At 38.4% G+C, this 24,951-nt stretch overlaps 1 pseudogene; it reads left to right on the forward strand.

Moving 5' to 3' along the window:
- The first annotated feature begins 262 nt into the window (after nucleotides 1-262).
- LOC131292087 (uncharacterized) lies at nucleotides 263-21,853 on the forward strand (annotated as a pseudogene).
- The last annotated feature ends 3,098 nt before the right edge of the window (nucleotides 21,854-24,951 follow it).

Here is a 24,951-nt window from a genome sequence, read left to right on the forward strand (position 1 = left end):
CATTTTGTATGACAGGAGATCCGAACATGGACTCATAAACAAGTTGTAAAGGTTTTCTGCGTCAGACTACTTTGTTGAACAAAAAATATCGTCCAATTGAAGCCCTGAATGTATCATTGTAAACCTACAAGGCATGGAAACCAAAGAAGTAGAATGGAATATAAAACGATTGATGGCCATAAATTTGATGATTAAGTACACAAACTTTGTTTGAGTTTGAGGAAAACCTTCTTGTCAACCACTAAAAATTCAGACGAGAATAATGATCACATCAAACGTTTGTTTTGTGTCAGTCAAGTTTGGAGTAGGTTTTATAAACGTGAGAACTGTAGTCCGCTAGCCTCGGTTTTCGTCGCTGTCCAAGTCCCTTTTGGTGACGTATACCCCATACAGATCAATAGAACCGCTCTTCGAACACCATGAACCTTTGGCTGCCCTTTGTGAGGCAATTCAAAATGGTGCAAATAACATGAAGATACGACTGTTTTTCCGTTAACACAAGAATCTTCGTCATTAATAAATCCGGTTCGACCATTCATTGCAAAGAATCGCTGAAAATGGATGATTCGACGAACGTTGAAAAAACTGCCGACATTTTCGAAATGGTAAGCATTGATCGTTTTTAATTCGAAAAATACAAACTTTTTAACAATCGTTCCATCTGAAGATCACCGAATTTGTGGAGGGATCGCCGACAACAACTGCGAAAACAGATCCAAACAAAGTTAATAACAAGTACGTTTTCCGCATGAAATAACACCACCGAGCAAAAACCTATGCAAAAAACAAAGAGATAAAAAGATTGCTGCGGGTGTAAAGAAATGCGATGAACGTCAAGTGGAAGCTCATCAAAACGACAAAGATCCAAATGAACTATCCTTTGGCACGGGAACGAAAAATTAAGCCACGAAGAAGAGCCAAACAAAGGACACGTAAAAGAGGTGTCACAATTAGCAAATGGGCAAGCACTATAGCTTCGGCGATGGAGTGTTCGATTCCGACGGAGAAGACAATCTGGAAAAGAGAAAAAACATACAAATCGACGAAAACAGCCGGTTGTCCGCGAAAGCTGATGGTAGCCGACTGTCGGATTCCAATTTTTACCAGGAAACGGAACAGAGTGAACGGAATACAGCGTCCGAATTACACAAGATCATGTCAAGCAGTGATGTCTCTAGCAGTCTATATCCGACGTATGGACGTCCTGACCTGGGTGCCGAAGGATCGAAATCCATGTCCAACTCCCAGGGGGAGCGCTACCGTATTGATTCCGAAAACGATTCGTTCGACATGCCATAGGGTAGCGGTTTTTAAGGCGGAAGTCAAAACAGCAACGCGAACAGCGCAACTGATAGCGACCAAAAGGCGATACATAAGCGACCTTTCCGCGCAACGAAGCCAGAAGGAGCAGGAAATTTGCACCATTGAAAAACAAACACTACCGCAAAGGAGGAAAGAAGATAATAAGTATCAGATTAGAAATATGGCGTTCATCGAAGGTTCATCATTGAGCAAAATAATATCAAAAGAAGCTAATTTTATTTATACAAATACAAGACCTCAGGCTGGAGATAAACATTCTTTGGTTAAAACATTTGCAAAGACAAATACGGGTAATGCAGCAGATAAGCAATCGTTTCAAAATAGGTATGAATTAGCTTTTGTTTCTAACTAGGTAAATCGGCATAGTTTCAAACTTTTTCGAAAACATCTATTTCTCTAGCTTTAACGTTGAGATTTTACAACAACGTTATTGTTAAAGCAGAACTCTTTTGAAAATAAAAATATAGCCCAACGAAGATAGGGATGGGCGCAATTTTGAGCACTTTTGTAATGGAAATCTGCATAATGAGTGCTTCATACTTTTGTTGTTTATTGTTTATTCATGTAACTCATTGCTAGGCTGTACTATGTTAACGTTGCTTTCGCACAGCACGATTAACTGATTTCAAGTTTCAATGCTCTTTAAAACTTCAATAGCAGCAGAGAGAAAAAAATCTAAAGACGTAACGTCGTGTTTAGACTTCAGGTCAAAATGTGAAGATAAACTGGCAAACATAAATGCGCGGATACATTAATTTCGAATATTTTGGCTCTCAACAGATCTATTGAAACGATTGCTCCAAGTTTTCAATTAACATTTAGAATACTTCATTCAACACAACGTTTTCAGTTTTTCTTTCCATTTTGCATGTTTCTATCCTCATAATGGCAAGACGAACGAAGAAAAGCTCATATGACTTACCCATTCGAATTGTTACCAGCACCAATTACACGATCATTTTTTTGCATGAGATCAACAAATTAAGGATGTCCCGTATTTTCACATGTATCATATCAGCGATCATCTTGCATTATGCGCATTTTGATAGCACATTCTATAAATCTTTTAATGATTCCATGAAGATGCGCTTAATTCTTAAGTTTAGCGTTCAGACTGGACCCCGTAGTAATTCTATGTGTTATGCTGATTCCTGAGGGTTTATTAGAGCTGGTGATTTCATAGAAGGGAGGGACAACTATTAATAATGTCCTCAGCGTGACCAGTCGTCCATGTGGAAAAGATGCGATGTCTCAAAACAAAACGTTATACACCTAAATCACAAAATAGATTCAATTAGTTATGGATATCGTTCGCAACATTTCTTTTCTGCACACCATAACTAGCCAGAGCACGTTAAATAGCAAATGTTTTGACCACTCAATCATTATTATTTAAAAGAACCTTTATCAGTTTGTCTTTGCTTGCTTGTTTTGGCACAGAAAAGGGTATTCTAAAGCATTTGCTTTCAGTCGACTCAATTCGGTCGTGTTTGAAAATGGTACTAGCGTCATAAGTTTACAGGTCGTATTTTTTCATGTTGTAGCGATTATCCATGTCCTACTATTTTTTCACCAAAATTGTGTCACTACAACAAATGTTTCATATTTTTTTGTTGATTTGTTAAGTCCCGTTTCGTGTAAAAGTTCTTTTTGAAGCTATGAATAGAAATGCCATCCAAAAATGATACTAAACAAATGCAAAACTCAATCAACTACATTCATTGGTTTTATTTTTTGTTGATAATTTCAACAATCGAAACCTGGCAACAAAAAACGGGTTGCAACCGAGAGTAAATGACAAAGAGTGCTTATTTTTAACGTCCTATTAGAGTTGTTATTGAGGTTGCAAGAAAACCGTCAGACAGGAGTTTGACTCGAACAAGTTTTCAAAAGAAAAGGACATATTTCCTTTTTCCTCGACCGCTCAGTAACAATTCTTCTTGAGAAACCATTTCTATTTTATTTACGTATTTTGCATTCCTTTTGCACCAACTTTGCGGGCAGTTTATGATGGCAAATCGGCCCGTTCTATCTTTTCCATAGATATCTTTTTTTTGAAGAACGTGTATTTTTTATTTTAGAATTTCAATTCGAACGTTCAGGTATGAAGAATTTTGGCGTTGAAGACAGTTGAATTGGTGGTTAGTCTCTCACATGGTAGCAGCCGAATAGGATGCAAGTACAGATTGGGTAAAATTGTGATCGAACGGGAAAATTAATGTGTAGTGTGTCAAAACCTGTTCTGCATTTTTTAATTCAAAACTAAAGTGTGTCCCATAAAGTATAAGCACGATTTCTAAATTACGTTTCTGGAAAACGGATGACCCCAAACAGTTGATTCTTCGGCTGTTTGATTGTTTACATTCAAACCTACTAGGTAGTGATGCTTTTCCGCATCAGAAAACGAGCGCGAATCACAAAATCCTCGCAAAAGTTTGTTTTCGACCGGAAAGCGATTTCCCCTACTTTTACCTGCACCCCTCGACTGGTCGTGCCTACTACAAACATCCACGCGACAACTTTCATTCTGGTAGATCCTAGAAAGTGATGATTTTTCTACTAACCCGTTTGTGTTGCCACTTGTGGGTTTTGCTATTCTACATCAAATACTCTGCAGTAGGCTATCATTCTTGATGTTCTACATACACTGCCCCGATTGCTAGGTGAGCTGTAAAACGCTGTATGGGGTTTCTTTCTAAGTTCTACTATTCAAGGTCTATCGGATACATGACTATCGGTCAGGTGTATTTTTCCCATAAACTGACTATCAATCGTCCTTTATCAACGTCCCTAAACAAAACCACACACCTTTTATTCCTTCGTTTGCGGGTTCAAACATTTGTCCCGTGAATGGAATGAAATGGCATGGTTTGTGTAAAAAATACTTCCATCGGAACAGTACTAACGCTTATTTTGTAATGACCAGCGTAAAAAAAAACGCGATATTTAATCGGGCTATCTTCACAGTCAAATAAAAAAGAGCCGCTTCCGTTCGTAGGCTTATGTTTATGCTTTTGTTAGGCGTTATTGTTTAGATAATTATAACAGCTTATTAAAATGTGGCTACAAGTCATGATTGTGTACGTTTTGCTACTAAGTTTGTTTACAATTAAACGCCGCGTTTTCTAGCGGACAATGTGCTTTGACATAATGATACTGCTGAGAAACAGTTGGATTGTTTATTTTATTGAACCTTTTTTAAAAAATTGATTGATTGGTTTTAAGTATGCATTTCTGTTAAAAGTTGTATCGCACCGTGCCTTTTAAGCTTATGGTTTGAGTTTTGGGAAAAACAGTTGTTCTTGTTGAGCTTGCTGTTTGCTGGTTTGAAAATTCCAAAACAAATTCTTCCTAAAATGTGGGCAGCCTATCGACAGCATACATCAGTCCGTGAGTAGAAAAGCTGCCAGGAACTTGCACTTGCTCATTATTCTCAGAGGATAACTTTCTCATAGACAGAAAAAAGACGCCTTTGAACAGAATATAACATGGAATCATAACATTCTCGCCGCAACTAGCGGATCTTTCTTCCCTTTAATAACACACTCTTCCAGCTCGGGAGATAACGAAGAGATGATTTTGATGGTCACGCCAATCGACCGCCAACACTTACAAATGCAGCACTACGTCCTTTTGTGAAATGAGACTTTTTCCCTCAAGTGTAAAAGGTTCTATCGAACATCTACCTGGTCGTTCTCATCCGTTGTCATAAAAAGCGGTCGTCTTCTGTGACTTGTAAGATCCGCCGAACAGTTGACTATTGCGTGAGAACGAGCCCCGCCCCCTTGCAGTGAGGCTTTGCTGATTGTCAGGCTTTACGGTTATGCTGAGATTGAAGCTGTTGGCCGCCATCATGTCCGTTAGCCCGGTAGCTTGAAGAAAAAACCAGGTAGAGCAGAAAAGTCACCGTAGGTCACCGATCGGTTGAGGCAGACGGACAAAAAACGCGATTTGAAGCATATTTTCACCATAAGTAAAATCTTAATGGCTTTTCGCTGCCTTGCACACAAACGGAGCGGTATTGCCTTAGATTGTTCTTCAACCAGCAGGAAACATAACAGGGATCGGTAAGGGAAAGCTAGCAGTGTGTGGACAGCAAACTATTACAAACAGAAAACAAATTCTTCTCAGTTTTAAAATACCAACACACTACTTTTATTGCTTCATTACAGACAATGTGAAAGATTTAATTTTACTCATATCGAACTTTTTTAAACGGATTGGATAGAGATAGACAAAGAAAATACAGCAGAACCTCGATGGTTGGATGTGTTAAACCTTACCCAACGCATTTGCCCCACGAAGTGACAATGATTGAACCTAGAACTTGATTTTGTACTGACTTTTATACCGGATTTGAAATAAAACTATCGTGCTACATAGTCAATCTTGTTTAAGCAGTGTTCCATACAGTTGTGCCCGATCTTCAATGCCTGCAAAAAACATTTTTTCTTTACGTCAGAAGATTGTCGTGATCAACCGAACTTATAACAACGGGGATCCTCCCTTTGGAAGTGTATGGCACGTTTTTCTAACGGAAAAATAAGTTGTGATTTTATGGGGATTCAGAATAGGGCATACGATATTTAAACCGAAATTGAATGGTTAGTCTTGTCTTGATGTCGCGATTATTTTTTTTATTGTGATTCGGGTTGGGAAATTCTGTTAACCCACCATTAGAACGAAGCTGCAAGCCAATCTGAAGGAAATAGGCTTCAGAAACCTTGGTCAATACATGTGATAATGGCTCAATTAGCTATTTTGTCAATAGCGAATTAGTACTTCGGTCAATTACAGCAACAGACCCCTCAAATGAAAGGTCTTTGCAAGACAATTTTCACAATAACCATAACATCTTTTGAAAGGCTTTGGAGCGGTAGCTGTTCACCGGTGGTAGCTTTCGTTGCATATCCTGTTTGGATTTATTGATACAAATTTTGACATGTTCCACGTTTTCCTTGTTGGCAATTTGTAGGTACCGGCTGGCTTTGGTTTTCGTCGTTTGACAAATCGTTCGAAGCTGGTTTATAGTAGCGTGCTTTGTTCTTTATTCATATGGTTCAATGCATTTTGTATGACAGGAGATCCGAACATGGACTCATAAACAAGTTGTAAAGGTTTTCTGCGTCAGACTACTTTGTTGAACAAAAAATATCGTCCAATTGAAGCCCTGAATGTATCATTGTAAACCTACAAGGCATGGAAACCAAAGAAGTAGAATGGAATATAAAACGATTGATGGCCATAAATTTGATGATTAAGTACACAAACTTTGTTTGAGTTTGAGGAAAACCTTCTTGTCAACCACTAAAAATTCAGACGAGAATAATGATCACATCAAACGTTTGTTTTGTGTCAGTCAAGTTTGGAGTAGGTTTTATAAACGTGAGAACTGTAGTCCGCTAGCCTCGGTTTTCGTCGCTGTCCAAGTCCCTTTTGGTAACGTAACCCAGGGCCAGCCTTTGTTCAGTATTGTAATTTGCTGTCACTTGTCGAGTTGATTAATCGCACAAAATTTTGATACAATCCCGGATAAACGAACTCAAACGGAAGCCAAGGAAGATGTTTTATGGTATGTTTTTTTTAAGGATGTTGCTTCCAGCTTTTGTGCGTTCTTCATTTTAGTGGTATACCCCATACAGATCAATAGAACCGCTCTTCGAACACCATGAACCTTTGGCTGCCCTTTGTGAGGCAATTCAAAATGGTGCAAATAACATGAAGATACGACTGTTTTTCCGTTAACACAAGAATCTTCGTCATTAATAAATCCGGTTCGACCATTCATTGCAAAGAATCGCTGAAAATGGATGATTCGAGGAACGTTGAAAAAACTGCCGACATTTTCGAAATGGTAAGCATTGATCGTTTTTAATTCGAAAAATACAAACTTTTTAACAATCGTTCCATCTGAAGATCACCGAATTTGTGGAGGGATCGCCGACAACAACTGCGAAAACAGATCCAAACAAAGTTAATAACAAGTACGTTTTCCGCATGAAATAACACCACCGAGCAAAAACCTATGCAAAAAACAAAGAGATAAAAAGATTGCTGCGGGTGTAAAGAAATGCGATGAACGTCAAGTGGAAGCTCATCAAAACGACAAAGATCCAAATGAACTATCCTTTGGCACGGGAACGAAAAATTAAGCCACGAAGAAGAGCCAAACAAAGGACACGTAAAAGAGGTGTCACAATTAGCAAATGGGCAAGCACTATAGCTTCGGCGATGGAGTGTTCGATTCCGACGGAGAAGACAATCTGGAAAAGAGAAAAAACATACAAATCGACGAAAACAGCCGGTTGTCCGCGAAAGCTGATGGTAGCCGACTGTCGGATTCCAATTTTTACCAGGAAACGGAACAGAGTGAACGGAATACAGCGTCCGAATTACACAAGATCATGTCAAGCAGTGATGTCTCTAGCAGTCTATATCCGACGTATGGACGTCCTGACCTGGGTGCCGAAGGATCGAAATCCATGTCCAACTCCCAGGGGGAGCGCTACCGTATTGATTCCGAAAACGATTCGTTCGACATGCCATAGGGTAGCGGTTTTTAAGGCGGAAGTCAAAACAGCAACGCGAACAGCGCAACTGATAGCGACCAAAAGGCGATACATAAGCGACCTTTCCGCGCAACGAAGCCAGAAGGAGCAGGAAATTTGCACCATTGAAAAACAAACACTACCGCAAAGGAGGAAAGAAGATAATAAGTATCAGATTAGAAATATGGCGTTCATCGAAGGTTCATCATTGAGCAAAATAATATCAAAAGAAGCTAATTTTATTTATACAAATACAAGACCTCAGGCTGGAGATAAACATTCTTTGGTTAAAACATTTGCAAAGACAAATACGGGTAATGCAGCAGATAAGCAATCGTTTCAAAATAGGTATGAATTAGCTTTTGTTTCTAACTAGGTAAATCGGCATAGTTTCAAACTTTTTCGAAAACATCTATTTCTCTAGCTTTAACGTTGAGATTTTACAACAACGTTATTGTTAAAGCAGAACTCTTTTGAAAATAAAAATATAGCCCAACGAAGATAGGGATGGGCGCAATTTTGAGCACTTTTGTAATGGAAATCTGCATAATGAGTGCTTCATACTTTTGTTGTTTATTGTTTATTCATGTAACTCATTGCTAGGCTGTACTATGTTAACGTTGCTTTCGCACAGCACGATTAACTGATTTCAAGTTTCAATTCTCTTTAAAACTTCAATAGCAGCAGAGAGAAAAAAATCTAAAGACGTAATGTCGTGTTTAGACTTCAGGTCAAAATGTGAAGATAAACTGGCAAACATAAATGCGCGGATACATTAATTTCGAATATTTTGGCTCTCAACAGATCTATTGAAACGATTGCTCCAAGTTTTCAATTAACATTTAGAATACTTCATTCAACACAACGTTTTCAGTTTTTCTTTCCATTTTGCATGTTTCTATCCTCATAATGGCAAGACGAACGAAGAAAAGCTCATATGACTTACCCATTCGAATTGTTACCAGCACCAATTACACGATCATTTTTTTGCATGAGATCAACAAATTAAGGATGTCCCGTATTTTCACATGTATCATATCAGCGATCATCTTGCATTATGCGCATTTTGGTAGCACATTCTATAAATCTTTTAATGATTCCATGAAGATGCGCTTAATTCTTAAGTTTAGCGTTCAGACTGGACCCCGTAGTAATTCTATGTGTTATGCTGATTCCTGAGGGTTTATTAGAGCTGGTGATTTCATAGAAGGGAGGGACAACTATTAATAATGTCCTCAGCGTGACCAGTCGTCCATGTGGAAAAGATGCGATGTCTCAAAACAAAACGTTATACACCTAAATCACAAAATAGATTCAATTAGTTATGGATATCGTTCGCAACATTTCTTTTCTGCACACCATAACTAGCCAGAGCACGTTAAATAGCAAATGTTTTGACCACTCAATCATTATTATTTAAAAGAACCTTTATCAGTTTGTCTTTGCTTGCTTGTTTTGGCACAGAAAAGGGTATTCTAAAGCATTTGCTTTCAGTCGACTCAATTCGGTCGTGTTTGAAAATGGTACTAGCGTCATAAGTTTACAGGTCGTATTTTTTCATGTTGTAGCGATTATCCATGTCCTACTATTTTTTCACCAAAATTGTGTCACTACAACAAATGTTTCATATTTTTTTGTTGATTTGTTAAGTCCCGTTTCGTGTAAAAGTACTTTTTGAAGCTATGAATAGAAATGCCATCCAAAAATGATACTAAACAAATGCAAAACTCAATCAACTACATTCATTGGTTTTATTTTTTGTTGATAATTTCAACAATCGAAACCTGGCAACAAAAAACGGGTTGCAACCGAGAGTAAATGACAAAGAGTGCTTATTTTTAACGTCCTATTAGAGTTGTTATTGAGGTTGCAAGAAAACCGTCAGACAGGAGTTTGACTCGAACATGTTTTCAAAAGAAAAGGACATATTTCCTTTTTCCTCGACCGCTCAGTAACAATTCTTCTTGAGAAACCATTTCTATTTTATTTACGTATTTTGCATTCCTTTTGCACCAACTTTGCGGGCAGTTTATGATGGCAAATCGGCCCGTTCTATCTTTTCCATAGATATCTTTTTTTTGAAGAACGTGTATTTTTTATTTTAGAATTTCAATTCGAACGTTCAGGTATGAAGAATTTTGGCGTTGAAGACAGTTGAATTGGTGGTTAGTCTCTCACATGGTAGCAGCCGAATAGGATGCAAGTACAGATTGGGTAAAATTGTGATCGAACGGGAAAATTAATGTGTAGTGTTTCAAAACCTGTTCTGCATTTTTTAATTCAAAACTAAAGTGTGTCCCATAAAGTATAAGCACGATTTCTAAATTACGTTTCTGGAAAACGGATGACCCCAAACAGTTGATTCTTCGGCTGTTTGATTGTTTACATTCAAACCTACTAGGTAGTGATGCTTTTCCGCATCAGAAAACGAGCGCGAATCACAAAATCCTCGCAAAAGTTTGTTTTCGACCGGAAAGCGATTTCCCCTACTTTTACCTGCACCCCTCGACTGGTCGTGCCTACTACAAACATCCACGCGACAACTTTCATTCTGGTAGATCCTAGAAAGTGATGATTTTTCTACTAACCCGTTTGTGTTGCCACTTGTGGGTTTTGCTATTCTACATCAAATACTCTGCAGTAGGCTATCATTCTTGATGTTCTACATACACTGCCCCGATTGCTAGGTGAGCTGTAAAACGCTGTATGGGGTTTCTTTCTAAGTTCTACTATTCAAGGTCTATCGGATACATGACTATCGGTCAGGTGTATTTTTCCCATAAACTGACTATCAATCGTCCTTTATCAACGTCCCTAAACAAAACCACACACCTTTTATTCCTTCGTTTGCGGGTTCAAACATTTGTCCCGTGAATGGAATGAAATGGCATGGTTTGTGTAAAAAATACTTCCATCGGAACAGTACTAACGCTTATTTTGTAATGACCAGCGTAAAAAAAAACGCGATATTTAATCGGGCTATCTTCACAGTCAAATAAAAAAGAGCCGCTTCCGTTCGTAGGCTTATGTTTATGCTTTTGTTAGGCGTTATTGTTTAGATAATTATAACAGCTTATTAAAATGTGGCTACAAGTCATGATTGTGTACGTTTTGCTACTAAGTTTGTTTACAATTAAACGCCGCGTTTTCTAGCGGACAATGTGCTTTGACATAATGATACTGCTGAGAAACAGTTGGATTGTTTATTTTATTGAACCTTTTTTAAAAAATTGATTGATTGGTTTTAAGTATGCATTTCTGTTAAAAGTTGTATCGCACCGTGCCTTTTAAGCTTATGGTTTGAGTTTTGGGAAAAACAGTTGTTCTTGTTGAGCTTGCTGTTTGCTGGTTTGAAAATTCCAAAACAAATTCTTCCTAAAATGTGGGCAGCCTATCGACAGCATACATCAGTCCGTGAGTAGAAAAGCTGCCAGGAACTTGCACTTGCTCATTATTCTCAGAGGATAACTTTCTCATAGACAGAAAAAAGACGCCTTTGAACAGAATATAACATGGAATCATAACATTCTCGCCGCAACTAGCGGATCTTTCTTCCCTTTAATAACACACTCTTCCAGCTCGGGAGATAACGAAGAGATGATTTTGATGGTCACGCCAATCGACCGCCAACACTTACAAATGCAGCACTACGTCCTTTTGTGAAATGAGACTTTTTCCCTCAAGTGTAAAAGGTTCTATCGAACATCTACCTGGTCGTTCTCATCCGTTGTCATAAAAAGCGGTCGTCTTCTGTGACTTGTAAGATCCGCCGAACAGTTGACTATTGCGTGAGAACGAGCCCCGCCCCCTTGCAGTGAGGCTTTGCTGATTGTCAGGCTTTACGGTTATGCTGAGATTGAAGCTGTTGGCCGCCATCATGTCCGTTAGCCCGGTAGCTTGAAGAAAAAACCAGGTAGAGCAGAAAAGTCACCGTAGGTCACCGATCGGTTGAGGCAGACGGACAAAAAACGCGATTTGAAGCATATTTTCACCATAAGTAAAATCTTAATGGCTTTTCGCTGCCTTGCACACAAACGGAGCGGTATTGCCTTAGATTGTTCTTCAACCAGCAGGAAACATAACAGGGATCGGTAAGGGAAAGCTAGCAGTGTGTGGACAGCAAACTATTACAAACAGAAAACAAATTCTTCTCAGTTTTAAAATACCAACACACTACTTTTATTGCTTCATTACAGACAATGCGAAAGATTTAATTTTACTCATATCGAACTTTTTTAAACGGATTGGATAGAGATAGACAAAGAAAATACAGCAGAACCTCGATGGTTGGGTGTGTTAAACCTTACCCAACGCATTTGCCCCACGAAGTGACAATGATTGAACCTAGAACTTGATTTTGTACTGACTTTTATACCGGATTTGAAATAAAACTATCGTGCTACATAGTCAATCTTGTTTAAGCAGTGTTCCATACAGTTGTGCCCGATCTTCAATGCCTGCAAAAAACATTTTTTCTTTACGTCAGAAGATTGTCGTGATCAACCGAACTTATAACAACGGGGATCCTCCCTTTGGAAGTGTATGGCACGTTTTTCTAACGGAAAAATAAGTTGTGATTTTATGGGGATTCAGAATAGGGCATACGATATTTAAACCGAAATTGAATGGTTAGTCTTGTCTTGATGTCGCGATTATTTTTTTTATTGTGATTCGGGTTGGGAAATTCTGTTAACCCACCATTAGAACGAAGCTGCAAGCCAATCTGAAGGAAATAGGCTTCAGAAACCTTGGTCAATACATGTGATAATGGCTCAATTAGCTATTTTGTCAATAGCGAATTAGTACTTCGGTCAATTACAGCAACAGACCCCTCAAATGAAAGGTCTTTGCAAGACAATTTTCACAATAACCATAACATCTTTTGAAAGGCTTTGGAGCGGTAGCTGTTCACCGGTGGTAGCTTTCGTTGCATATCCTGTTTGGATTTATTGATACAAATTTTGACATGTTCCACGTTTTCCTTGTTGGCAATTTGTAGGTACCGGCTGGCTTTGGTTTTCGTCGTTTGACAAATCGTTCGAAGCTGGTTTATAGTAGCGTGCTTTGTTCTTTATTCATATGGTTCAATGCATTTTGTATGACAGGAGATCCGAACATGGACTCATAAACAAGTTGTAAAGGTTTTCTGCGTCAGACTACTTTGTTGAACAAAAAATATCGTCCAATTGAAGCCCTGAATGTATCATTGTAAACCTACAAGGCATGGAAACCAAAGAAGTAGAATGGAATATAAAACGATTGATGGCCATAAATTTGATGATTAAGTACACAAACTTTGTTTGAGTTTGAGGAAAACCTTCTTGTCAACCACTAAAAATTCAGACGAGAATAATGATCACATCAAACGTTTGTTTTGTGTCAGTCAAGTTTGGAGTAGGTTTTATAAACGTGAGAACTGTAGTCCGCTAGCCTCGGTTTTCGTCGCTGTCCAAGTCCCTTTTGGTGACGTAACCCAGGGCCAGCCTTTGTTCAGTATTGTAATTTGCTGTCACTTGTCGAGTTGATTAATCGCACAAAATTTTGATACAATCCCGGATAAACGAACTCAAACGGAAGCCAAGGAAGATGTTTTATGGTATGTTTTTTTTAAGGATGTTGCTTCCAGCTTTTGTGCGTTCTTCATTTTAGTGGTATACCCCATACAGATCAATAGAACCGCTCTTCGAACACCATGAACCTTTGGCTGCCCTTTGTGAGGCAATTCAAAATGGTGCAAATAACATGAAGATACAACTGTTTTTCCGTTAACACAAGAATCTTCGTCATTAATAAATCCGGTTCGACCATTCATTGCAAAGAATCGCTGAAAATGGATGATTCGACGAACGTTGAAAAAACTGCCGACATTTTCGAAATGGTAAGCATTGATCGTTTTTAATTCGAAAAATACAAACTTTTTAACAATCGTTCCATCTGAAGATCACCGAATTTGTGGAGGGATCGCCGACAACAACTGCGAAAACAGATCCAAACAAAGTTAATAACAAGTACGTTTTCCGCATGAAATAACACCACCGAGCAAAAACCTATGCAAAAAACAAAGAGATAAAAAGATTGCTGCGGGTGTAAAGAAATGCGATGAACGTCAAGTGGAAGCTCATCAAAACGACAAAGATCCAAATGAACTATCCTTTGGCACGGGAACGAAAAATTAAGCCACGAAGAAGAGCCAAACAAAGGACACGTAAAAGAGGTGTCACAATTAGCAAATGGGCAAGCACTATAGCTTCGGCGATGGAGTGTTCGATTCCGACGGAGAAGACAATCTGGAAAAGAGAAAAAACATACAAATCGACGAAAACAGCAGGTTGTCCGCGAAAGCTGATGGTAGCCGACTGTCGGATTCCAATTTTTACCAGGAAACGGAACAGAGTGAACGGAATACAGCGTCCGAATTACACAAGATCATGTCAAGCAGTGATGTCTCTAGCAGTCTATATCCGACGTATGGACGTCCTGACCTGGGTGCCGAAGGATCGAAATCCATGTCCAACTCCCAGGGGGAGCGCTACCGTATTGATTCCGAAAACGATTCGTTCGACATGCCATAGGGTAGCGGTTTTTAAGGCGGAAGTCAAAACAGCAACGCGAACAGCGCAACTGATAGCGACCAAAAGGCGATACATAAGCGACCTTTCCGCGCAACGAAGCCAGAAGGAGCAGGAAATTTGCACCATTGAAAAACAAACACTACCGCAAAGGAGGAAAGAAGATAATAAGTATCAGATTAGAAATATGGCGTTCATCGAAGGTTCATCATTGAGCAAAATAATATCAAAAGAAGCTAATTTTATTTATACAAATACAAGACCTCAGGCTGGAGATAAACATTCTTTGGTTAAAACATTTGCAAAGACAAATACGGGTAATGCAGCAGATAAGCAATCGTTTCAAAATAGGTATGAATTAGCTTTTGTTTCTAACTAGGTAAATCGGCATAGTTTCAAACTTTTTCGAAAACATCTATTTCTCTAGCTTTAACGTTGAGATTTTACAACAACGTTATTGTTAAAGCAGAACTCTTTTGAAAATAAAAATATAGCCCAACGAAGATAGGGATGGGCGCAATTTTGAGCACTTTTGTAATGGAAATCTGCATAATGAGTGCTTCATACTTTTGTTGTTTATTGTTTATTCATGTAACTCATTGCTAGGCTGTACTATGTTAACGTTGCTTTCGCACAGCACGATTAACTGATTTCAAGTTTCAATGCTCTTTAAAACTTCAATAGCAGCAGAGAGAAAAAAATCTAAAGACGTAATGTCGTGTTTAGACTTCAGGTCAAAATGTGAAGATAAACTGGCAAACATAAATGCGCGGATACATTAATTTCGAATATTTTGGCTCTCAACAGATCTATTGAAACGATTGCTCCAAGTTTTCAATTAACATTTAGAATACTTCATTCAACACAACGTTTTCAGTTTTTCTTTCCATTTTGCATGTTTCTATCCTCATAATGGCAAGACGAACGAAGAAAAGCTCATATGACTTACCCATTCGAATTGTTACCAGCACCAATTACACGATCATTTTTTTGCATGAGATCAACAAATTAAGGATGTCCCGTATTTTCACATGTATCATATCAGCGATCATCTTGCATTATGCGCATTTTGATAGCACATTCTATAAATCTTTTAATGATTCCATGAAGATGCGCTTAATTCTTAAGTTTAGCGTTCAGACTGGACCCCGTAGTAATTCTATGTGTTATGCTGATTCCTGAGGGTTTATTAGAGCTGGTGATTTCATAGAAGGGAGGGACAACTATTAATAATGTCCTCAGCGTGACCAGTCGTCCATGTGGAAAAGATGCGATGTCTCAAAACAAAACGTTATACACCTAAATCACAAAATAGATTCATTTAGTTATGGATATCGTTCGCAACATTTCTTTTCTGCACACCATAACTAGCCAGAGCACGTTAAATAGCAAATGTTTTGACCACTCAATCATTATTATTTAAAAGAACCTTTATCAGTTTGTCTTTGCTTGCTTGTTTTGGCACAGAAAAGGGTATTCTAAAGCATTTGCTTTCAGTCGACTCAATTCGGTCGTGTTTGAAAATGGTACTAGCGTCATAAGTTTACAGGTCGTATTTTTTCATGTTGTAGCGATTATCCATGTCCTACTATTTTTTCACCAAAATTGTGTCACTACAACAAATGTTTCATATTTTTTTGTTGATTTGTTAAGTCCCGTTTCGTGTAAAAGTACTTTTTGAAGCTATGAATAGAAATGCCATCCAAAAATGATACTAAACAAATGCAAAACTCAATCAACTACATTCATTGGTTTTATTTTTTGTTGATAATTTCAACAATCGAAACCTGGCAACAAAAAACGGGTTGCAACCGAGAGTAAATGACAAAGAGTGCTTATTTTTAACGTCCTATTAGAGTTGTTATTGAGGTTGCAAGAAAACCGTCAGACAGAAGTTTGACTCGAACAAGTTTCAAACGAAAAGGACATATTTCCTTTTTCCTCGACCGCTCAGTAACAATTCTTCTTGAGAAACCATTTCTATTTTATTTACGTATTTTGCATTCCTTTTGCACCAACTTTGCGGGCAGTTTATGATGGCAAATCGGCCCGTTCTATCTTTTCCATAGATATCTTTTTTTTGAAGAACGTGTATTTTTTATTTTAGAATTTCAATTCGAACGTTCAGGTATGAAGAATTTTGGCGTTGAAGACAGTTGAATTGGTGGTTAGTCTCTCACATGGTAGCAGCCGAATAGGATGCAAGTACAGATTGGGTAAAATTGTGATCGAACGGGAAAATTAATGTGTAGTGTTTCAAAACCTGTTCTGCATTTTTTAATTCAAAACTAAAGTGTGTCCCATAAAGTATAAGCACGATTTCTAAATTACGTTTCTGGAAAACGGATGACCCCAAACAGTTGATTCTTCGGCTGTTTGATTGTTTACATTCAAACCTACTAGGTAGTGATGCTTTTCCGCATCAGAAAACGAGCGCGAATCACAAAATCCTCGCAAAAGTTTGTTTTCGACCGGAAAGCGATTTCCCCTACTTTTACCTGCACCCCTCGACTGGTCGTGCCTACTACAAACATCCACGCGACAACTTTCATTCTGGTAGATCCTAGAAAGTGATGATTTTTCTACTAACCCGTTTGTGTTGCCACTTGTGGGTTTTGCTATTCTACATCAAATACTCTGCAGTAGGCTATCATTCTTGATGTTCTACATACACTGCCCCGATTGCTAGGTGAGCTGTAAAACGCTGTATGGGGTTTCTTTCTAAGTTCTACTATTCAAGGTCTATCGGATACATGACTATCGGTCAGGTGTATTTTTCCCATAAACTGACTATCAATCGTCCTTTATCAACGTCCCTAAACAAAACCACACACCTTTTATTCCTTCGTTTGCGGGTTCAAACATTTGTCCCGTGAATGGAATGAAATGGCATGGTTTGTGTAAAAAATACTTCCATCGGAACAGTACTAACGCTTATTTTGTAATGACCAGCGTAAAAAAAAACGCGATATTTAATCGGGCTATCTTCACAGTCAAATAAAAAAGAGCCGCTTCCGTTCGTAGGCTTATGTTTATGCTTTTGTTAGGCGTTATTGTTTAGATAATTATAACAGCTTATTAAAATGTGGCTACAAGTCATGATTGTGTACGTTTTGCTACTAAGTTTGTTTACAATTAAACGCCGCGTTTTCTAGCGGACAATGTGCTTTGACATAATGATACTGCTGAGAAACAGTTGGATTGTTTATTTTATTGAACCTTTTTTAAAAAATTGATTGATTGGTTTTAAGTATGCATTTCTGTTAAAAGTTGTATCGCACCGTGCCTTTTAAGCTTATGGTTTGAGTTTTGGGAAAAACAGTTGTTCTTGTTGAGCTTGCTGTTTGCTGGTTTGAAAATTCCAAAACAAATTCTTCCTAAAATGTGGGCAGCCTATCGACAGCATACATCAGTCCGTGAGTAGAAAAGCTGCCAGGAACTTGCACTTGCTCATTATTCTCAGAGGATAACTTTCTCATAGACAGAAAAAAGACGCCTTTGAACAGAATATAACATGTAATCATAACATTCTCGCCGCAACTAGCGGATCTTTCTTCCCTTTAATAACACACTCTTCCAGCTCGGGAGATAACGAAGATGATTTTGATGGTCACGCCAATCGACCGCCAACACTTACAAATGCAGCACTACGTCCTTTTGTGAAATGAGACTTTTTTCCTCAAGTGTAAAAGGTTCTATCGAACATCTACCTGGTCGTTCTCATCCGTTGTCATAAAAAGCGGTCGTCTTCTGTGACTTGTAAGATCCGCCGAACAGTTGACTATTGCGTGAGAACGAGCCCCGCCCCCTTGCAGTGAGGCTTTGCTGATTGTCAGGCTTTACGGTTATGCTGAGATTGAAGCTGTTGGCCGCCATCATGTCCGTTAGCCCGGTAGCTTGAAGAAAAAACCAGGTAGAGCAGAAAAGTCACCGTAGGTCACCGATCGGTTGAGGCAGACGGACAAAAAACGCGATTTGAAGCATATTTTCACCATAAGTAAAATCTTAATGGCTTTTCGCTGCCTTGCACACAAACGGAGCGGTATTGCCTTAGATTGTTCTTCAACCAGCAGGAAACATAACAGGGATCGGTAAGGGAAAGCTAGCAGTGTGTGGACAGCAAACTATTACAAACAGAAAACAAATTCTTCTCAGTTTTAAAATACCAACACACTACTTTTATTGCTTCATTACAGACAATGCGAAAGATTTAATTTTACTCATATCGAACTTTTTTAAACGGATTGGATAGAGATAGACAAAGAAAATACAGCAGAACCTCGATGGTTGGGTGTGTTAAACCTTACCCAACGCATTTGCCCCACGAAGTGACAATGATTGAACCTAGAACTTGATTTTGTACTGACTTTTATACCGGATTTGAAATAAAACTATCGTGCTACATAGTCAATCTTGTTTAAGCAGTGTTCCATACAGTTGTGCCCGATCTTCAATGCCTGCAAAAAACATTTTTTCTTTACGTCAGAAGATTGTCGTGATCAACCGAACTTATAACAACGGGGATCCTCCCTTTGGAAGTGTATGGCACGTTTTTCTAACGGAAAAATAAGTTGTGATTTTATGGGGATTCAGAATAGGGCATACGATATTTAAACCGAAATTGAATGGTTAGTCTTGTCTTGATGTCGCGATTATTTTTTTTATTGTGATTCGGGTTGGGAAATTCTGTTAACCCACCATTAGAACGAAGCTGCAAGCCAATCTGAAGGAAATAGGCTTCAGAAACCTTGGTCAATACATGTGATAATGGCTCAATTAGCTATTTTGTCAATAGCGAATTAGTACTTCGGTCAATTACAGCAACAGACCCCTCAAATGAAAGGTCTTTGCAAGACAATTTTCACAATAACCATAACATCTTTTGAAAGGCTTTGGAGCGGTTTGGCTGTTCACCGGTGGTAGCTTTCGTTGCATATCCTGTTTGGATTTATTGATACAAATTTTGACATGTTCCACGTTTTCCTTGTTGGCAATTTGTAGGTACCGGCTGGCTTTGGTTTTCGTCGTTTGACAAATCGTTCGAAGCTGGTTTATAGTAGCGTGCTTTGTTCTTTACTCATATGGTTCAATGCATTTTGTATGACAGGAGATCCGAACATGGACTCATAAACAAGTTGTAAAGGTTTTCTGCGTCAGACTACTTTGTTGAACAAAAAATATCGTCCAATTGAAGCCCTGAATGTATCATTGTAAACCTACAAGGCATGGAAACCAAAGAAGTAGAATGGAATATAAAACGATTGATGGCCATAAATTTGATGATTAAGTACACAAACTTTGTTTGAGTTTGAGGAAAACCTTCTTGTCAACCACTAAAAATTCAGACGAGAATAATGATCACATCAAACGTTTGTTTTGTGTCAGTCAAGTTTGGAGTAGGTTTTATAAACGTGAGAACTGTAGTCCGCTAGCCTCGGTTTTCGTCGCTGTCCAAGTCCCTTTTGGTGACGTAACCCAGGGCCAGCCTTTGTTCAGTATTGTAATTTGCTGTCACTTGTCGAGTTGATTAATCGCACAAAATTTTGATACAATCCCGGATAAACGAACTCAAACGGAAGCCAAGGAAGATGTTTTATGGTATGTTTTTTTTAAGGATGTTGCTTCCAGCTTTTGTGCGTTCTTCATTTTAGTGGTATACCCCATACAGATCAATAGAACCGCTCTTCGAACACCATGAACCTTTGGCTGCCCTTTGTGAGGCAATTCAAAATGGTGCAAATAACATGAAGATACGACTGTTTTTCCGTTAACACAAGAATCTTCGTCATTAATAAATCCGGTTCGACCATTCATTGCAAAGAATCGCTGAAAATGGATGATTCGACGAACGTTGAAAAAACTGCCGACATTTTCGAAATGGTAAGCATTGATCGTTTTTAATTCGAAAAATACAAACTTTTTAACAATCGTTCCATCTGAAGATCACCGAATTTGTGGAGGGATCGCCGACAACAACTGCGAAAACAGATCCAAACAAAGTTAATAACAAGTACGTTTTCCGCATGAAATAACACCACCGAGCAAAAACCTATGCAAAAAACAAAGAGATAAAAAGATTGCTGCGGGTGTAAAGAAATGCGATGAACGTCAAGTGGAAGCTCATCAAAACGACAAAGATCCAAATGAACTATCCTTTGGCACGGGAACGAAAAATTAAGCCACGAAGAAGAGCCAAACAAAGGACACGTAAAAGAGGTGTCACAATTAGCAAATGGGCAAGCACTATAGCTTCGGCGATGGAGTGTTCGATTCCGACGGAGAAGACAATCTGGAAAAGAGAAAAAACATACAAATCGACGAAAACAGCCGGTTGTCCGCGAAAGCTGATGGTAGCCGACTGTCGGATTCCAATTTTTACCAGGAAACGGAACAGAGTGAACGGAATACAGCGTCCGAATTACACAAGATCATGTCAAGCAGTGATGTCTCTAGCAGTCTATATCCGACGTATGGACGTCCTGACCTGGGTGCCGAAGGATCGAAATCCATGTCCAACTCCCAGGGGGAGCGCTACCGTATTGATTCCGAAAACGATTCGTTCGACATGCCATAGGGTAGCGGTTTTTAAGGCGGAAGTCAAAACAGCAACGCGAACAGCGCAACTGATAGCGACCAAAAGGCGATACATAAGCGACCTTTCCGCGCAACGAAGCCAGAAGGAGCAGGAAATTTGCACCATTGAAAAACAAACACTACCGCAAAGGAGGAAAGAAGATAATAAGTATCAGATTAGAAATATGGCGTTCATCGAAGGTTCATCATTGAGCAAAATAATATCAAAAGAAGCTAATTTTATTTATACAAATACAAGACCTCAGGCTGGAGATAAACATTCTTTGGTTAAAACATTTGCAAAGACAAATACGGGTAATGCAGCAGATAAGCAATCGTTTCAAAATAGGTATGAATTAGCTTTTGTTTCTAACTAGGTAAATCGGCATAGTTTCAAACTTTTTCGAAAACATCTATTTCTCTAGCTTTAACGTTGAGATTTTACAACAACGTTATTGTTAAAGCAGAACTCTTTTGAAAATAAAAATATAGCCCAACGAAGATAGGGATGGGCGCAATTTTGAGCACTTTTGTAATGGAAATCTGCATAATGAGTGCTTCATACTTTTGTTGTTTATTGTTTATTCATGTAACTCATTGCTAGGCTGTACTATGTTAACGTTGCTTTCGCACAGCACGATTAACTGATTTCAAGTTTCAATGCTCTTTAAAACTTCAATAGCAGCAGAGAGAAAAAAATCTAAAGACGTAATGTCGTGTTTAGACTTCAGGTCAAAATGTGAAGATAAACTGGCAAACATAAATGCGCGGATACATTAATTTCGAATATTTTGGCTCTCAACAGATCTATTGAAACGATTGCTCCAAGTTTTCAATTAACATTTAGAATACTTCATTCAACACAACGTTTTCAGTTTTTCTTTCCATTTTGCATGTTTCTATCCTCATAATGGCAAGACGAACGAAGAAAAGCTCATATGACTTACCCATTCGAATTGTTACCAGCACCAATTACACGATCATTTTTTTGCATGAGATCAACAAATTAAGGATGTCCCGTATTTTCACATGTATCATATCAGCGATCATCTTGCATTATGCGCATTTTGATAGCACATTCTATAAATCTTTTAATGATTCCATGAAGATGCGCTTAATTCTTAAGTTTAGCGTTCAGACTGGACCCCGTAGTAATTCTATGTGTTATGCTGATTCCTGAGGGTTTATTAGAGCTGGTGATTTCATAGAAGGGAGGGACAACTATTAATAATGTCCTCAGCGTGACCAGTCGTCCATGTGGAAAAGATGCGATGTCTCAAAACAAAACGTTATACACCTAAATCACAAAATAGATTCAATTAGTTATGGATATCGTTCGCAACATTTCTTTTCTGCACACCATAACTAGCCAGAGCACGTTAAATAGCAAATGTTTTGACCACTCAATCATTATTATTTAAAAGAACCTTTATCAGTTTGTCTTTGCTTGCTTGTTTTGGCACAGAAAAGGGTATTCTAAAGCATTTGCTTTCAGTCGACTCAATTCGGTCGTGTTTGAAAATGGTACTAGCGTCATAAGTTTACAGGTCGTATTTTTTCATGTTGTAGCGATTATCCATGTCCTACTATTTTTTCACCAAAATTGTGTCACTACAACAAATGTTTCATATTTTTTTGTTGATTTGTTAAGTCCCGTTTCGTGTAAAAGTACTTTTTGAAGCTATGAATAGAAATGCCATCCAAAAATGATACTAAACAAATGCAAAACTCAATCAACTACATTCATTGGTTTTATTTTTTGTTGATAATTTCAACAATCGAAACCTGGCAACAAAAAACGGGTTGCAACCGAGAGTAAATGACAAAGAGTGCTTATTTTTAACGTCCTATTAGAGTTGTTATTGAGGTTGCAAGAAAACCGTCAGACAGGAGTTTGACTCGAACAAGTTTTCAAAAGAAAAGGACATATTTCCTTTTTCCTCGACCGCTCAGTAACAATTCTTCTTGAGAAACCATTTCTATTTTATTTACGTATTTTGCATTCCTTTTGCACCAACTTTGCGGGCAGTTTATGATGGCAAATCGGCCCGTTCTATCTTTTCCATAGATATCTTTTTTTTGAAGAACGTGTATTTTTTATTTTAGAATTTCAATTCGAACGTTCAGGTATGAAGAATTTTGGCGTTGAAGACAGTTGAATTGGTGGTTAGTCTCTCACATGGTAGCAGCCGAATAGGATGCAAGTACAGATTGGGTAAAATTGTGATCGAACGGGAAAATTAATGTGTAGTGTTTCAAAACCTGTTCTGCATTTTTTAATTCAAAACTAAAGTGTGTCCCATAAAGTATAAGCACGATTTCTAAATTACGTTTCTGGAAAACGGATGACCCCAAACAGTTGATTCTTCGGCTGTTTGATTGTTTACATTCAAACCTACTAGGTAGTGCATCCAAACTATTTTTTCAACCGTTTCTGTTAAAACGCGGGGCATTTCCGTCAAAAAGCGCAAAAGCGTTCTGCTCAAATGGTGTTCGACTCCTTACATTTCGCTAAGGAAATTGGCGAAATCGGTAGGTGTATGTATCGGAGCCGTACGAGCCGCCATCCAAAAGTTTTGGGAGGCGTTTAGCTTCGAGGATACGCTTAAAAATGGTTAAAAACCTGGTCCTATCGACCAACAGTAGAACCGGGAAAGAGCAAAAGCAATCAAGCAAAAATAGGAAAGTTCCATTCGCGATGTGGCTCAACAAATGGGTACGTTAAAAAGTAACGTCCAATGAGACAAGGCAAGATTGAATTTCAAATCGTACAAAATCCAGAAGAAATCGAAACGGACTGCAAATTAGGCATGCATTAAACATCGGGCCCGGAAACTGTACGACAAGCTGCTGTGTGGTCAACCCTCATGCATCATGCAGTCGACCAAGACCAGACCATTTGAGATATTTTTTGCGCTAACGAAGGCACACTTGAGAAAACATGTTAAAGCTACGGAAAACATCAACAGATTTCAAAAAAAGTGTAAAACTGTTCAAAAGTGTCGAAAACCGTTCACGACATGTATGTGCTGACCTCCGACAGCCATATCGGCGGCAAAATATTCACAAAAAAAACGGTGAAAAAATAGAGGTGAATATTTTTCAAGTCCAACTGCAATGCCAGTTTTTTCTGATCCATCTCGTAATTTTTTAATGTAGCTTTCCGCTTTCCTCACTTGGTCTGCTGATGCGAGTAATTTAGCTCTGCTTTCACCCACTATTGCGTACAAACCTAACAATGCATGAGATTCATTAATGCTCTCTAATCTGTCTCTCAAAAACTGGGAAGCACTAGATGTTTTAAGGCACGTTCCATCTTTTTCTATACCAACTTTAAGCTTCTGTTTGATAAAATCTTGAACAATGCTAAAAATGGACAATTTACCAGGTTTTGGTACCTGTACCATGATTTCTTGTGTGATTTCATTTATATGGCTGGAAAGTTCAATCTGCAACAGTTCAATACCCATTGCTTACAACAAAGGAATGTTTTGCATGGTTGATAAAATTTTGTTCAGCAAATCAGCATACATTGCGACCATGCCGTGCTGCACAAGTTCTCCGCTATTTTTGAAGTGCTCCGAATTTTCTGTTAGGTTTAACCGAATAAATTTTAAAACTTTGTTATCGTCAAAATCAAGCAAAGAATAGTATATGTTTTGATTTAGTTCCGATTGAAATGTTGTTTTGAAGTCATAAAAACGGCTTGAAAGATAAAGCTTATAAACTCCATCGACTCTACTTAAACTTTTTATAAACTTCAGCACCAAGTTTGTGTAGTCAGGAGCTATTTCATCAAAGCCGTCGAACAATACTAGCAGTTTTTTGTTGTTGAGTTTGCTAAGAAATATTTTGAGCAGTATTGACTCCTCGGCCGTGCAGTTTGAGTTGTAGCTATGAATCTCCCAAGTTTCTGCTGAGAATCGAAGATAATTTGA

Source organism: Anopheles ziemanni (assembly GCF_943734765.1).
Source record: "Anopheles ziemanni chromosome X unlocalized genomic scaffold, idAnoZiCoDA_A2_x.2 X_unloc_3, whole genome shotgun sequence".
Lineage (NCBI taxonomy): Eukaryota > Metazoa > Arthropoda > Insecta > Diptera > Culicidae > Anopheles > Anopheles ziemanni.